The sequence below is a fragment of the Sciurus vulgaris genome, assembly GCF_902686455.1.
Source record: "Sciurus vulgaris genome assembly, chromosome: 11".
Taxonomy (NCBI): Eukaryota; Metazoa; Chordata; class Mammalia; order Rodentia; family Sciuridae; genus Sciurus; species Sciurus vulgaris.
Window position 1 is genome coordinate 19,308,241 of NC_136472.1, and position 16,836 is coordinate 19,325,076.

At 34.6% G+C, this 16,836-nt stretch overlaps 2 pseudogenes across 2 annotated transcripts in view; both read right to left on the bottom strand.

The window, feature by feature from the left end:
• LOC306639718 (olfactory receptor 1165-like) overlaps positions 1-10,632 on the bottom strand; it is a 30,837-nt pseudogene extending 20,205 nt beyond the window's left edge. Inside the window, exons 1-2 of the transcript in view lie at positions 10,622-10,632; positions 5,762-5,984 (exon numbers count right to left, since the gene is read on the bottom strand). The product of the transcript in view is annotated as an olfactory receptor 1165-like (transcript). The remainder of the gene's footprint in view (positions 1-5,761; positions 5,985-10,621) is intronic.
• A 2,955-nt stretch (positions 10,633-13,587) lies between these two features.
• Positions 13,588-15,105, bottom strand: LOC306639719 (olfactory receptor 5D18-like; annotated as a pseudogene). Its single transcript has 2 exons — positions 15,086-15,105; positions 13,588-14,485 (listed from the first exon to the last, which is right to left on the bottom strand). The product of its transcript is annotated as an olfactory receptor 5D18-like (transcript).
• Positions 15,106-16,836: the final 1,731 nt, after the last annotated feature.

A 16,836-nucleotide genomic window follows, 5' to 3' on the forward strand; every position in this document is an offset into this window, starting at 1 on the left:
TTTGTAACACTACTCATCATAATCAATTCTTTATTTAATCATGTGCCTTCCCATGTTCTTTATTAGTATTGACTATAACTTTTGATTACCGTTACATAAATCTCTCATTCTGGGGATCAAAGAAAAATAGGCTGATTTTCACAATATAGACTTCCAAATATTTCAAGACACTTAATGCAGTCTTCTTCCTTTGCCTGAATGAACAACTTTATATTTATTTAATATTTATTTACTTTCTTATACAGGTTAGAATATATCTGAGATCTAATCAATATTCTTATAACGTTAACCTTCCTTATCCAACATCAAGTACTAACAGTAGACTCACTATTCCATGAAAGTCTTATCAAGACCAAGAAGGAAAAAAACTCAGGACACTATTATATCCATACCTGTAAAAAGGCACACTTTGTAGTTATTTGAACTGAGTCAGGTTAGTTCACTACCATGTCAAATTTTGTCCATGGGTTACTGGTAAGCCACAAACCCTATTTTTATACCCTTAGGCTCTTGAAAACCTAGCCCTAGGCATTTTTATTCTGACTCCTTTTGGTTTTCAAATTCACATTCCCTATTAAATTCCAGTGCCCATGGCCTCTTTGCCCAGTGCTTAGATAATCCTCACTTCACATTGCTCCCTTACCATTGCCTGGTGCTTTTGGCTTTTGCTTATCCTTTCAGAAGCTCAGGTTGGGTCTCTTGTAAAATCAGGTAGAATTAAAGAAAAATAAGGAAATACCAAGTTGGCCCTTGTTCTTCATTCCTACTGTTGCCAGCAGGCATTTCAACAGAACATACTTTGCTATGTAATAAAAACTATCAACTGACCTTTGAATACAACCATTGACATTTTGGGTCCACTCTCTTTCAAAAGGCTTAAGTAGAAACTTTTGTATATGAACTTTGACACTATGTCCTTAATGCACAAACAAGCAATTCTGTTAATTCATACATATCTTAAAATTTTATTCTATGAAAATATTTATTTCTTCTAATCCACCAAATTGACTCCATTTCTCCACTTGTGTTTTAATCTATACCTTGTTTTATCACAATTTCCCTACATAGTTCTTCCAAGAAAACTTTTATAATTATCCAAATATTATTTTCCCATGCTATAGTTTCCTTGCACCCATAATTCACATTTATAAAAAATAGCATAGATTTTTTAAAATTTTTTACATATATATGCATGCATGTGCTGTACATTAGTATCCTGAGTTCATTTAATTGCCTGAGAAAAATTTAACTTTAATTCCTAGTGTATGAGACATAGCAATTAAGGACAAAATTTTGTGTTCATCAAAATGATCCCAGGAACAATGAAAATAGAGTTTAGCACCTTGAATATGTACAATTAGCTGAACTAAGTAGATGTTACTCTCTCTCACTCAGCCCCCATGGGTGTAAACAATTTCTGGATTTCAACACACCTCATAGATAAATGAAAATATGCCAACATTGAAGCAAGTCACCAAAAGAGATTCTCCTGATAAACATTTTTTAACTGCTGACTTTCTTGCCATGAAGAACAAACTGCATGCACATTCTCCCTCACAATTGAAATGTTCTTATACATTTTCACTTCTCTGTAACGCAGTGACTCTTGCAAAATGGAATCAAAGGAAGGAAATAAGAGCACTTTTCCAACTGTCAAAAGCTTTCAGTGGGAGCATAGCAATGCCCCAAGACAGATCTTCAACCTATATTCCATGAACATGATGTTTATTTATATCTATCTGCTTACCTCTGGGGACACAGACCCTAGAGAATCCTGACTATTGTGAAAAACTAAAACTAAAAACAGAAAAAATAGAGAAATTCCTCTTCTGTTATGTAGAGTACAATTTCTTCTAAATAGGTAATGTGTTGATTGACATGCCTTGAAAACACCTGACTTATACATGGAGGTTAAAACTGTGACAATCACAAAAACATCAGTGTAAAAACAGGATCATAATTATTGAAATAACCACAATATCATTATATGCTGTAAACATTTTCAGACTTATTTGATTTGTTTGCATATGTGTACAAATATTTAGATAGAACTCTATTTAGCATTATACTTCTTTTTAATATGCAAACACAGTGTGGGGTTAATATTGTATTCTGAATATGCCTTCAGCTAGGGGGTTCACAGAATTGGCATATGTTAACTATCAGGTCTTTTACTATAGACCTAGTTATGCTCTTCAGAACAGCCCTATAGATCATAGCACTGGTATTTAATCCATCTATTATAATTGCTGCATTTACTCTTGTAGGGTGCATGACAGGGTAAAAAAGATAGTGGTATCAAAGACTTACCCATAAACATACCATCCACACTAATGACTAACTAAAAAATCTTGAGAAACGCACATCTGCATTGGCATTTGAAAACAGTCTTTCATTTTCCTTTTCTATTTTACATCTCATTATGGCATATACAGCAAAACTAAAAGAATAAAGATACCTGAAGCTATGTGTGTACAGTAGCAATGTACAATTAATTAGTTCTACCTTTTAAAAACCATTAATTCTCTATATTATTAAGTTGACAGAAAGTACATATACTTTCCAAAACAGCATGTAGATTTTGGTTAAGGAATCTGTGTATCTGATACTAACCATTTTTTTCATCTCATATGTAGTCTCCTTAGGATTTTAAGGCATTATTTCCTGAGCTGTGAACATGATTTTTGATCCATAAAGTAAACTATGGTTGTATCAACCTAGAAGTGATATTTGAAATATATAAACAGATATGAAGTGTACACCTTAATTGTGGTGATATGTACCCTTGAATTAAAACATAGATTTATCTCAATAAGAGTCTGCATAATCAAAGATAAAACTTATTCAAAAAAAGATGTCAAATATTCTCAGTCATGTAAACAATAAAAAGATGGATATGGTTTTTTAGCTTTTATTTTTTCATTTTTACCACCACAGCAAATATAGTGTCATTCAAGAGAAATAAAATACCTGAGTGACTAGTTAAGATATCAGAACATATTTTTAAGGAAAGTATGCTGTGATCCAAATTGGAAAAGTTTATTATTTGTTTGGGACATGAGAGTTGACTGTATTTGAAAGGACTTAGAGAGGATGAAAGAAGGAATTATCAAGGCAGACTGGAATGGAAGAGCCAATGGATGCAGGTTTAGGAAAGGTTTAAGCAATGTAAACTTTTAGATAACTGTTCCGTGATAGCAATAGTTAGTAATAGACTAGCAGTAGTCTAAACACTTCCAAACCCCAGTTGATCTCAAGAGTAACTTACGTGATGATGTAAACATTTTTCAAGAACTATTTATTTTAAATTTTAATATCAACTCATGTGCATATTCTTTATCTAAGGGAATGAAAAGTGATTAACTTGATAATGAAGATTCACATAACAACTACAGAAGGAAGATGCATAATGTTTAAAAAAAAAACACATATTTCTTACTGTAACAAGATAGTTTTCCCAGATTTTATGAGGTTAATATCTCACTATTACAGAAAAACTCACTAGATTACCAAATTTAAAGATAAAAACATCAAAATAAATATGTAAATATAACATATTCCAACTTATATCCTAGTAACTTTATTGAATATACAAGTGTTCCATGGTGCATGCTCAAACTTCTTAAATTTTTTATATGTATTATTATTCAACTGCAAACATACTTTTGCACACACATACATACATAGAAATTGGAATGGAGCATTTTATGGTTACCCGTTCCTTATTAATCAACAACTAAAATTAAAGTAGCATATTAAAATCATTATTTAGCATGCTTCAGTAGGATCCAACCCAGGGGTGCAAGAATAGCAAGAAGAGTAAGCATGACACAATTTATCAACAGAATACAGGACAAAAACCATATGGTCATCTCAATAAATGCAGAAAGGGATGGGAGAGCAGTTACTGTGATCAGGGGTCTCTGATGGCCTCATGACTGTGGCGTGCCCGGTTCCTGAGACTGTTTCTGTGCAAGGGCACAGGATGCCTAGCTACTGTAGCAATGCCCTGCACCAGGATGTTCTGTGCAAGAGCCCTATCAGTTCTAACCTTGATCTTAGGCACACAGCTCCTGGGAAAGAAGAAATTCTTATGCTAGACAACTGCAATCTTTCACCAGCTCTGCTTCTCCAGTTCCTGCCTGCCTTACAGTAACTTAAATAATGGACTTTCTTGAGAGCTACACAAATCTCCTAACATTGTACTTTGCAGCTGTGGATTGCAACTGTGAAAAGTCACACAGAATGTCCTAATTTCTGTAACTTTCCTGAATACAAAGAATAATGGATGCATAGTTTTTAATCTGATAATGAGACATATAAAATAAAGATTGCTGGTGTAACTTTTTATATCTGCATCTCCATCAGAGAGCAGGCTCCACCTGATCCCAGTCTCATCTTCAAGATCTGTGTCTGTGAATCTTTATTTTCCAATCCCCCTTTGAACCTTGCCAGACCCGAGAGTTTGGTCATGCTGGTTGTAACAGTAATGGTATGAATTTTCATTTCTAATAAGATTCAAAATATAAAATTTACCTTTATTTTTATTTTTTTATTTGTTGTAATTAGTTATACATGACAGCAGAATGCATTTTGACACATTGTACATAAAAGGAGCACAACTTCTTCTGGATGAATATGGTGCAGAGTCACATTGATAGTGTAATCCTGCATGTATATAGGGTAATAATGTCCATCTCATTCCACTGTCCTTCCCATCCCCACACTCCCTTTCCTCCCCTCACTCCCCTCTGCACAATCCAAAGTCCCTTCATTATTCCCTACCCACCCCCCATTTTGGATTCCATCTGCTTATCAGAGAAGACATTCAGCCTTTGGTGTTTTGCATTTGGCTTATGTCAATGAGCATGATGTTCTCCAGGTACATCTGTTTACCTGCAGATGCCATAATTTCATTTAAAGTGTACTTTATTACAGTAAGAAGATGCTGAAATGTTAGGTGAAGGAAGCTTAAAGATACATGCACTGATTTATTAGAAAAAGGAAACCAGTACGCTGAAGAAAAAAAAGGTTCTGAAGTCATATTTTATGACAAAATAATTGGGTGTTGATTAACTTCCTAACTGCCTCCTTCACATCTTTGTTCCTGAGGCTGTAGATCAGGGGGTTAAGCATAGGGATGACCACTGTGTAAAAGACAGAGGCAACCTTGACCATGAGCCATGAATTCTTGGTGGTGGGGACACAGTAGAGAAAAAGGATGGTCCCATGGAAGATAGTAATGGCGGTCAGATGGGAAGCACACGTGGAGAAGGCTTTGTAGCGCCCCCCAGTTGAAGGCATTTTCATGACAGTGATGAAAATGAAAACATAAGAAGCAAGAATGATCACCAGGCTGCTTATTTCATTGAATGTGGCAAAGACGAAAAGGATCTTCTGGCTAACAGAGGGGTCAGAGCAGGACACAGCAACAATGGCAGCATGTTCACAGACAAAATTATTTATAAACTTAGTCCCACAAAAAGACAAGGTCAACAAAAAGTATGTGAATGTTAAAGAACAGACTATACTCCAAGAGTATGATGTGGCCACCAACAAAGAACACAGCTTCTGGGACATTGCAACCGTGTTGAGTGAGAGGATGGCACACGGCCACAAATCAGTCATAGGCCATCACTGCCAACATGAATGTCTCTGTCACCACAAATATGCATGCAAAGAAGAACTGCAGGATGCAGCCTGGGAAGGAGATGGTTCTGTCTTCCACCACCAAGTTTTCTAAGAGTTTGGGAGTCACCACGGTAGAGTAGCAGAAATCAATGAAGGACAAATGACTGAGGAAAAAGTACATGGGGGTGTGGAGTTTGGGGTTGACCCTGTTGACCAGGATCATGCCCGTGTTGCCCAGCACAGTGAATGTGTAGATGGTCAGGAAGAGCAGGAACAGGGGCACCTGAAGCTCTGGGTATTCTGAGAAGCCCAGGAGGATGAATGTCACTCCAGCAGTCTGGTTTTCTTGGGTTCTGTAGATACAATGGGAAAGTTGATCTGAAGAAGTAAGACTTAATAATTATAGTAGGAAAGGTTAGGAAGAAACGTGGGGAAGTGTAATTAGTCTCATTAAATAGTGTTGCTGAAAACATTGGGTTAATGCTGCTACATTTTAAAAATCAGTGTTTACTTATGTCTTTACAGCAAATAATTTTGAAATTTAAATGGTTGAAAACAAAAACAGTAAGAACAAAAATAGAATATATTCTTCTATACTCACAAAGTAAGAATCACTTTTCCAATACATAGAAGGCTTCCTGAGAAGAGCTTCTAAATTTTTGCCTGAATCAGTGGTTAGTAAACATAATTCAACAGGAAGAACACATGTAACAGGTTTCTATAGCTTCCTCACTGACTTACCTCTTAAGATCTGATGGAATTAGCTTAGAACTGTCCAAAAAATTATAAAGTGTTAGCCTCCTTGTAAAATAATGAATTTAAAATTTTATTAGTCCTTTTGTTTTCCTCTTCACTGTCTTGTAACTCTAAGTCACTCCACATTTTAACACATTCTGGAGTTGTGCTGTGGTAATATACTAAACATTTCCATTCATGTTGAACTAGTTTTGAAAACTTCAAAAACTTATTTTTCACAGAATTTTGTATTACTCAGTAAAATGTGATTACAGCATAATAAAATTTGTGCAGTTATAAAATAGTGACAGTTATAATGAATCAAAATTTATTTGTTTTCCAATATGGTAAATTTCAGAAGATGGGTAAGCGAGAAACAATAGAAACTGTGGAAATGCTAGAAATTCATATGTATTTTAAGTCATGGAAAAATACATTTTGCTATTTTAACTCAAGCTTAAAGCCTTGTCAAAAATAAGTATCAGAATACAGACTCATTACCAACAGGACACCATAATTATTCCTCAATGCAACAGTCATTTCAACAACACTCAAAGGAGGAAATTAAAACTAATATTTAAATCACTAGGGATGAAGGTAGAAACTTGTGTAACGAATTTAAAGCATATACATCATGGTGTGATGCATAGCAGATGGGCAACACTATATTCATTACAATGTGAGCAGGTAGTGTGGTTTAAAAACTGTATAGAGTTGTGAAAATCAGACCCAAGGACTGGCAGCTGTGCACAGGTGGGCACATTGGAAATGAAATGTAGAATTATTTTTTCGTCCCTGAACCCACACAACAGAAGCACTGCAGGATTTCACTTGGGCACTTAATCTAAGTACACAGCTGTCTTTCTGTCATCCTAGGTAGGTAGTTGCCCATCACACTCTCTTCGCTTGCAAAGGCTCCTTCCTGTAGGAAAGATGTTTCACACAAAGTCTGATTTCTCACCAAACCTTTGCAATAAAGATATCACATCTTTGCAACAAATGCTAGTCTTATGGCTATACATCCCTGCTACAGTTCTATCAATCTAAATATTTTATGGAGCATGGTGAGAATAATTTTCCCCAATGATTTTAACCTCACGGTAGTGACTTAAAGAATTCAAATATGATTATCAATGAAAACATAGAATTTTAAGTGTTCTGTCTTACTAAAGTGGCCCAGATCTAGATAACCAATCTCATAACCACTAGCTTAACATATTCTTCTCTAATGCTGTACTTATCAACCTGTCAAATAGCACACATTTGTTTGCACAAAGTATGTTTTCCAATCCTGTTCTCACTTTCATAATGCATTATTGTTCCACTTTCATTGTAAACTACACTCACTTTTTCTTCTCTCCTCTGTACAGGTAAACACTAAAGTTTTTAATGGACAGTTATCAATGACTGAAACCTATCATTTATATAGGTGTTACTCTTACCTCCTCAGGAATTGTGGATATTGTAAAAGTGATTTTTTTATTACTCCCTATTTACCAAAATACTGATTTCATTCATGTACAAATTCATGAGAAAACTAGATGAATTCAGGTTATTCAGCCATGGGGTTTGTCTTAGTGAAGTGAATTGGATCTGGGGGGCCCTGGGACTGATGAATCACTTTGTCTCCTATGAATACTACTATAACTCAACATTTTCCCACTAAAGGGAAATAAAAGAACTGATTGAACTCATCTATATACAGAAGCTCCTGAGTGGTGCATTTACTGAAGAATCTTTTGCTAACACCAATAAAATTCAAAAATCCTCCATATTTAATTGATAGAACAGACCCTAAACAGTAGAGTCCAAAGTGTATTTCATTAAATGTTTAAAATGTTGATTTCCTACCTTTGAAGGAAACTGAGAGATACCAGATACCAAATACTTTATCCTAGTACCAAAAGTGTCACAAATGTTTATCATAAACCTTGGGGATCTGGAACTAGAGAATATCACTGAAGTATTGCCAAGGAGGTTCCAATTTGAGCAATTAACTATAACAATCACTGTTCCCTGTGGGATCTTGATCACTTTTTTAAACCCCTGGGGTATTTGTGATATCAACCTTACTCATTAAAAACAATAATGACTAGACCTTGACTTTATGTGTATATAAAACACAGACATGTACAAGGGGAAATAGCTATAAAAATAATCCAGAGGTTGCTATTGCTAATATATTTTGAATTTATTCTCTGTCTTTTATCACAGAGTTTTACTTATGTAGCTCTGTGTCTGCATGTAGAATTTCCTACATAATAACTTTTATTGCTAATGCTTCATTTATTAATTAACAATTCATTTATATTTTTATCCACATCATTTATTTTCTTAATAGGAAATAATTTGGGGGCAAAGATGTTTATGTATACTATTTTGTCTGAAATAATGATTTTTGTATTTCTAGTACAAGAAAATCTGTTTATGTAAAGGATAATACACTCACTAATAGACTTTAAATATACTGAATTTTATTGCCATCCCACAAGAGTTATTGAAGGAGTTTCAGTTTTACCACATATAAGATCATATTATCATTCTCTACATTATGAATGCATGTTATTTCTTTCTTTTCTCTAATTTCTCTGGATAGGACTTCCAGAACTATTTTGAACAAAATTGTTGCAAGTGAGCATCCTTCTTTTTTTCTATCTTAGGTAAAATGTTTTTAACTTTTCCCTATTCAGTAATATGTAGTTCTGTTATACCTATAGACTGTGTCAAGGTATGTTCCATTTATACATAATCTCTTAAAAATTTTAATAATGAAATGATGTTGAATTTCACTGAATGCTTTTTATGCACATATTGTTATTATGGATTGTTTTCCTCATTTTATTGAGGTTATTTGTTGTAAATATTAACTTGCATATGTTGACCCATCCTCAATTCCCTGGGACAATTCCCACTTGATCAAGATAAATGATTGTAGTTTACCATTGGATTCAGTTTGCAATTTTTGTGGAGAAATTTTGCCTATTTAGCAGGAACACCTGTTTAGCTTTGTGATTGTTGTTGTACCCACTGCTGATTTTGATATCAGTATAATAATGTTTCATATAATTAGTTTAAAAGAATAACTTTCCATTCAATTTATTAGAATTATTACAGAAAAATTAATGTTACTTCTTTATAGCTTTGATAAATTAAGCAGTGAAGGGACCCAGTATTGGGATTTTTATGGGGTAATTTGGACTACTGACTCAATTTTGTTAATCATTGTTGGTTTAATTAGTTTTTATATCTCTTCAAAGTTCAGTGATAGTAGGTTGTGAGTGCCATGAAGTTATCAATTTCTTCTAGGTTTTCCAATTTTTTGACATAAAGTTGTTCATAAGAGTTCCTAATGACCCTTTGTATTTCTATGGTATCAGTTATGTCTCTGTCTCTCTTTTTGTTAATGACAATATTTTTTTAGGTCTTCTCTAGGTTTTTTCTTAAACTAACTCTATACTTCAATTACAATAATCTGCATAACTTTGTTAATCTTTATATGTACCCTCAGAAAATGTTCTGCCACACATCTTTAAAGGGGAAAAAAAAACCTCTCACATTTATCCATCCTATATCCAAAATTTTTATAGAATATCAAACGTTCATTTGTAATAAAAGTAGCCTATAGCCACCACTTAATCCAATGTTAATGATGTAAATTGTTACTTCAAATGCATTGAGCTTTACAGTTAAAATTTCTACTCTTACATTAAAAGCAAAATTTGAGAATTTTATGGAAAAAATGTGTTTCATTTCTGTAAATAAGTTGCCCATTCCCAAGTATTTACCAAAATGAAAGTGCATCCCGCTTTAAAGGAGTTTTAATGTGTCATTTGTAGCTTTACATTTTTTTCTCGCTTGCTTTTCTTTCCCACTAAAAGACAGAGGATTAATTGGATGGCCAAATCACAAATTATATAAGATTAACATCAATATATAAAAATTATGCATTCCAGGTTTTACCCTAGTGGACCTATTGAATGTACCAAATGTTGTATGATGCATGCTCAAAATCTCTGAATAACTCTTTGTGTTTAAACATCTTATTGAGATTTTCTGAGAAGATATCAGATCCATATGGCAGGGTAGGTCTCCCCAACCATCACCCCTACTCAGAAACATTAATTTGAAAAAAATATCCATGTAAAAAATATACTTAAAAAAAAAAAAACTAAAATCCCAGAATCAGAGATCATGATATCTTCTTTTAGCAGAATAAGAAAAAAATCATCGAAGAGATCTTGAAGTGCAGTCTCACCTTGCCTCCATTCTTCTCCCCCAGTCCCAGATACCATAGTATGGAGAAAGGTGCCATATGCTTTAGGGAAGAAAGGGGAGTGCGTGGGGTACTTTGCTTTAGACCTCAGCACTAGGTCCAGAGTAAATCTTGGAACTTGTCAGAAGCTCATGTTTTCTGATTCCGAGTTGCTCCCTCTGGACGGAACCCTTGCTCTAGTGACCAGCTAGAATCTGTCATCCCTATCTGGAATCCCAGAAGGTACAGCAAGGAGAGAAGCAGTGTCTGCTTGGGGGAAGGAGAGGAAAGTTGGGTGGAGGTCTTTGATTTGCAATCAAGTACTAGGGCCACAGTAGTAAAACAGACCACTGGGGACCCATAGTACTTCATCTTAGGCTGCAAACTACTGATGGAGCTCTTAGACCTGTTCCAGCATGAGAAGGACATCTGCCACTCTGGTGGGACATATTTGTGTTCTGGTGCTTACAATTGCTGGGTAACTACAGAAGTCTTGGTCCCCAAATGGACCTTGGTGGTAGGCAGATTTTAATGACCTTGGGTCTACCTAATGATGCTACTTAAGGGGTATAGCATTTTCCTTTGAGGCAACAAAAGTAGTTTGGAATGAGGCAGCGTTATAAATTACACAACACAATATATCAGAGAAACTGAATTTTTATATTTTACATTAAAATAGTTTATTTTAGGCTAATAGAACTTTGCTTCAATAAAAAAGTAACCAGCTTTCAAAAGGTGATGATATTTGCTCCTATTAAAAACTAAACCTGATTATGAAATTTTACATTTTCTTGATGTGCTGTACGTTCATCATAAGAACATTCCTCCACCAAGGCACTGCTAATACTATGTGTTCACCCTTTAGTCTGGTGAATATTTTCACCAACAGTCTTGGCATAGGACCATAGAAACAAACCAAAAAGGTGCCCCTGTCTAAACCACTGAGAATTTGAAAAAAGAATTATAGATAATAACAAGTAACCCATCACCATTACTTTTAGAACACACAAGGGATTCACATGCTTGAAAAACCACACCTTTATCATTTAGTATGTACATATGCAGGTTCAAATCATAACTTTGAAATTACTAGAGAATTTCTGTATCACATTTGCATAATTTAATATCCGTTCATTCATAGCATTTTCAAAATAAAACATTGTATTCTAAGGGGTTTGTAAATATCCATTTATTTTTCTTTTGAGTTTTATTTTATCTAGCATGACAGAAGTCTTATTACTCTTCCAAAATTATAATTTACCACATAACTATCACCTGTATTTTTTAAAAAAAATTAGGATTTTAAATATAAGAATTTGAATAATATGTCAATCATAGTTCATTTAGTATTGTGTTCATATTTCAGAGATTTTTTTTCTCTCTATTCAGAATGATTTTATTAATATTGTGCAATATCATTTGGAACACTTAAGGAATTTTCTATGATACCAGATTGACAGATCTGTAAAAGTTAGATAAATTATATGATCCTACAGTTTGCTGAAATGCTGTAAATATTGTTATGCATTGAAAATTGGATTAGTAGTTTAGATTATGCAATTATTTGCAATGAAAGCCTTATAGTTAAGGAAATTCTATTTTTCATTAGCAAATGAAAGGCTTGCAATTCAGGAGACACCAGGAAATGAGTTTAAAAGCTGTTCTTAGATTGGAATCATTTATATTGAATTTTTTCCAAGACTTTGACTTTCCTATGGAAAATCAACCATGTGACTAAGACAGTCATTTATTTTCACCAACTCAAGGATTTTATCAATTTATGGAAAACATTTACAGACCTAGGACAATTATATTTTTCTGGACCATGGAAGGATATTCTCACAATGAAAAGGTAGCAATAATGTAGAAATATTGAGCACAATTCTTTTGTCTTCCTATGTGCACTATACCACATCATTTTTCAATTCCAGAATAGGCAGACACAACTTGCTCCTGTTAATGATTCAACTATTCACTTTGGGTTTAACTGTGATTTCCATTGTTTAACACTGTGTCCACAAATGTGGCAGAGGGAGACTTGGGCTAGCTTTTGTTTTAGTACCTATTTGTGATTGACACTGGAAGAAAATATTCTTACTACTCCAATGGTTCAAAGAGAATCACAGACACTCAGCAGAATTACCCAGTCACTATGCACATCTGCAAGAGATATAAGTTTTCCCATCAGACCAGAATATATCAAGTTAATCAAGAGAATTTCTGACTGATGTAGGCAGGACTACCTAATCAATCAATGAAAATTGTGTTATATCACTGAAATTTTAATTTTGTTATGCATAGTGTATAACATATACACAAATAAATATTGGCATGCATGACAAATTCAGATTTAGAAATATCTATTTATGAAAGGTATAGTTATTTTAATTTTTGATGTCTTATATACAATTACCAAATAGCATTTATGTTAATACACACCATACAACATACAAAATAAAAACATGCATTTTGGGGGCAGAGATATGCATTATGCTTTTATAATGTACCAATGTTCTCTATGTGAGATTGAATAAATATTCCTTTTAAATTTTGTGCCTGAGTGTTCAAGAATTCTTAGTTTATTGCACTTGATATTTCTCTATGGTAAAGTGTAAAGTTGCAAAAACTCTAAGTTCATTTCTCAAAAATAACTAAAATGAATGAAATACTTATTTCAGAAACCAAATGGTAAAGTATTAACAGCATTCTTCCATGACAAACTAGATTAGAGATTTTAATTTCAATAGATAGACTTGATTATTGTACTTTTTATTATTTTACAGCTTATTTTCCAAACTTCCATTTAAACAGACATTGACTTATCAATCAACTGGTGATTATATTAAACATGTACTGCTTGGTTTTTGAAAACTGAACTTTCAAATTGATAATCATTCCAAGATACCTTGAACCATTCTGCAAGATATTCTTGAACAGACATTACAATATGTGATGTAATTTGGTGTTGATTAATTTTCTGTCTCCTTCACATCTTTGTTCCTGAGGCTGTAGATCAGGGGGTTCAACATGGGGATAACCACTGTATAGAAGACAGAGGCAACCTTAACCATGAGCCAGGAACTTTTGGTGACTGGAACACAATAGAGAAAAAGGATGGTCCATGGAAGATGGTAATGGTGGTCAGATGGGAGGCACACGTGGAGAAGGCTTTGTGACGACCCCCACCTGAAGGCATCTTCATGATTGTGATAAAAATGAAAACATAGGAAGCAAGAACAATCACCAGGCTGCTTATTTCATTCAATGTAGCAGACAATAAAATGATCTTCTGGTTAATATAGGGATCTGAATGGGATAGAGCAACAATGGCAGCATGCTCACAAAGTTATTTATGATATTATTTCCTTGGAATGATAATTTCAGTAAAATGTAAGTAAGTGTCAAGGAACAGACTAACCCCCAAGAGTATGATGCTCCAACTAACAAGTAACACAGCTTCTGGGACATTGCAACCATGTAGAGGGGAGGATTGCACATGGCCACAAATTGGTCATAGGTCATCACTGCCAACATGAACATCTCTGTCACCACAAATATGCATGCAAAGAAGAAGTGCAGGATGCAGGGAAGGAGATGGTTCTGTCTTTCACCACCAAGTTTTCTAAGAGTTTGGGAGTCACCACGGTAGAGTAGCAGAAATCAATGAAGGACAAATGACTGAGGAAAAAGTACATGGGGGTGTGGAGTTTGGGGTTTACCCTGATGACCAGGATCATGCCTGTGTTGCCCAGCACAGTGACTGTGTAGATGGTCAGGAAGAGCAGGAACAGGGGCACCTGGAGCGCTGGGTACTCTGAGAAACCCAGGAGGATGAATGTCACTCCAGCAGACTGGTTTTCTTGGGTTCTGTGGATACAATGGGAAAGTTGATTCAGAGAAGAAAGTAGACAAATTTGGGTAAGGCAGAATGAAATGAGAAAACACTCAGAGTCTTAGTGGTTGTCCACAATGAGTGTCATGGGAAATATATCTGACAGTTACATTTGTTTACAAGCAAGCCTTCATTAATGCCACAATTATAATGGAGTATGAAACTCATACAATAGAATAATAAGAAAGCAAGTTGAGAGGGGAGAATAGAACTGCAATTGGCCCTGACATATCCCCAACTAGCAAACTCAGCATCACGACAGAACATTGACCTGATGGGAAGAGCCAAGTGAGCTTTTTGCATGAAATGCAAATTAGTGAACTTACTTATTTCCAAGGAAATACTCATCATGATTTCATCAATCTCTTCCCTGCCTCGCTTATTCATCTCTGAGAATTTAAACTCTAAAAAGAGAATTAATGACTCATCAAATTGATCAAGTTATTTTTCCTATTGTTTCATAGTTATATCTGAACTTCTTTTCCGAGTGTCCTTCCCATGCTCAGACATCCCTTTTCTTCACTTTTTCTATAAAATAATAATTCATAGTTATAGAAAATTATAAATGCTCTTACCTCCTCTTGGTATAATCCATGTATTTAGTGCAATTTCAAGGTGAAACATACTTAAGTACAATAAGTCCTGACCGATTTTTTTATGTTGAATCCTTTTTCTTTTTTAGGGGGTAGAGGGATGTCAGGAATTGAACTCAGGGGCATTCAACCACTGAGCAACATCCCCAGCCCTATTTTGTATTTTATTTAGAGATAGCATCTCACTGAGTTGCTTAACTCCTCCCTTCTGCTGTGGCTTGCTTTGAACTCCAGATCCTCCTGCCTCAGTCTCCGGAGCCACTGGGATTACAGGAGTGCAACACCACACTGGGCATGTTGAAACTCTCCTACCACATCATTCTTAGGGGGTCAGTTCAGTCTACCTCAAAACCTCCAAAGATGAGATGTTGCTTCCTGAGGAATTACAGTGGATTTTGTTTGGTTCAGAAATTTTTTCTGGATTTCAGTAGTTTTGGTAGCCACATAGTCCTTTCAATGTTCTATTCTACTGGCTTCCGCTAGTTTATTCTCTTAATCTCTGAAGAAACAGCACATTTTCTGCATTTGATCATTTGCCATTGCCATGCTCACATCATTATCTGTCTTTATGAATAACTGCAAACCCTGAAAATTCATGCAGTATCTATAACACAGCATACTTCACTCACTTTCTTACCATGTGCCTTTGTGTCATTGTCTGTTCCACAATAAAATAAAAATCCACAATAGCAAGGATGGAACACTAGGACATAGCAGGTATTCCATAACATTTCTTGAATAAGTGGATGCATGGATGTGAAGTGAATCAATTCTGCACTCTAGGAACACACTATATGTGCATTTAGGTAAAATGTTACAACACTACGAAAGACTTTAAAATTGCCTATTGAATTACGACTGCACTGTAAACACACAAGTCTCTAAGGCACATCTTGAGTCCTACGAAACAAGTAGTTACAGTGAAATCCCATGGATCTAAGCATGCTAAATTAGTATAACCCAAAAACAGTTATTGAAAAAGGGTCATTGTATTATTTTATATATCTTGTGTTCCCTCAAATCACTTCAACTATGATTTTCTATAATTTAATACAATTATTCTAATCCACATTATAACTACTTTTGGAAACCTAAAATAGAAGTAGGCACAAGGGAAAGATCATTCCACATAGAATACTTTGAGTTGCATGCTTTATTAGCTGAAATGAAATATTTTGTAGTTATCTGATTTATTATTATCTTATTATCCAAGGTAATACACACACACTTGTGTTTCCTGAATAACATCCCTGCAGATTTCCTTCTTCAACTGCTCCTTTAGATTTCCTTCAATCCAATATCCATAATTTGCCTTCCTACTACATTAATTTTTGTCCTGAATCTATTTTAATATAGCACAAAGTTCATTGAGTCAAAATTCCATAACTCTGCATATTTTTTCAAATGTTTCACAATATCTATTCTTTCTTTCAATCTGTTTTTACATATTCTGAGCAGCCCAAGGCGGAAAGCAAAATCATTGCCTTCAAAGACAAATATATGCTGATATTTATATATTTGGCTAACTCCTACCCTGACATCTTTTCCACCCTTCTAGATTTTTATTCACCAATACTTATGAACTTGAGTCTTCATTGAGGTTCACAGCCTCCCATTCAGTCTCAGAAAGTGTCACAATATTCAACAAACTGAAGGCTCAAGGTACAGATTACAAATTCTTTCCTTTCTAGTGACATGCACCCCTCATTATTCTTTATTTATTTGCCATGTAT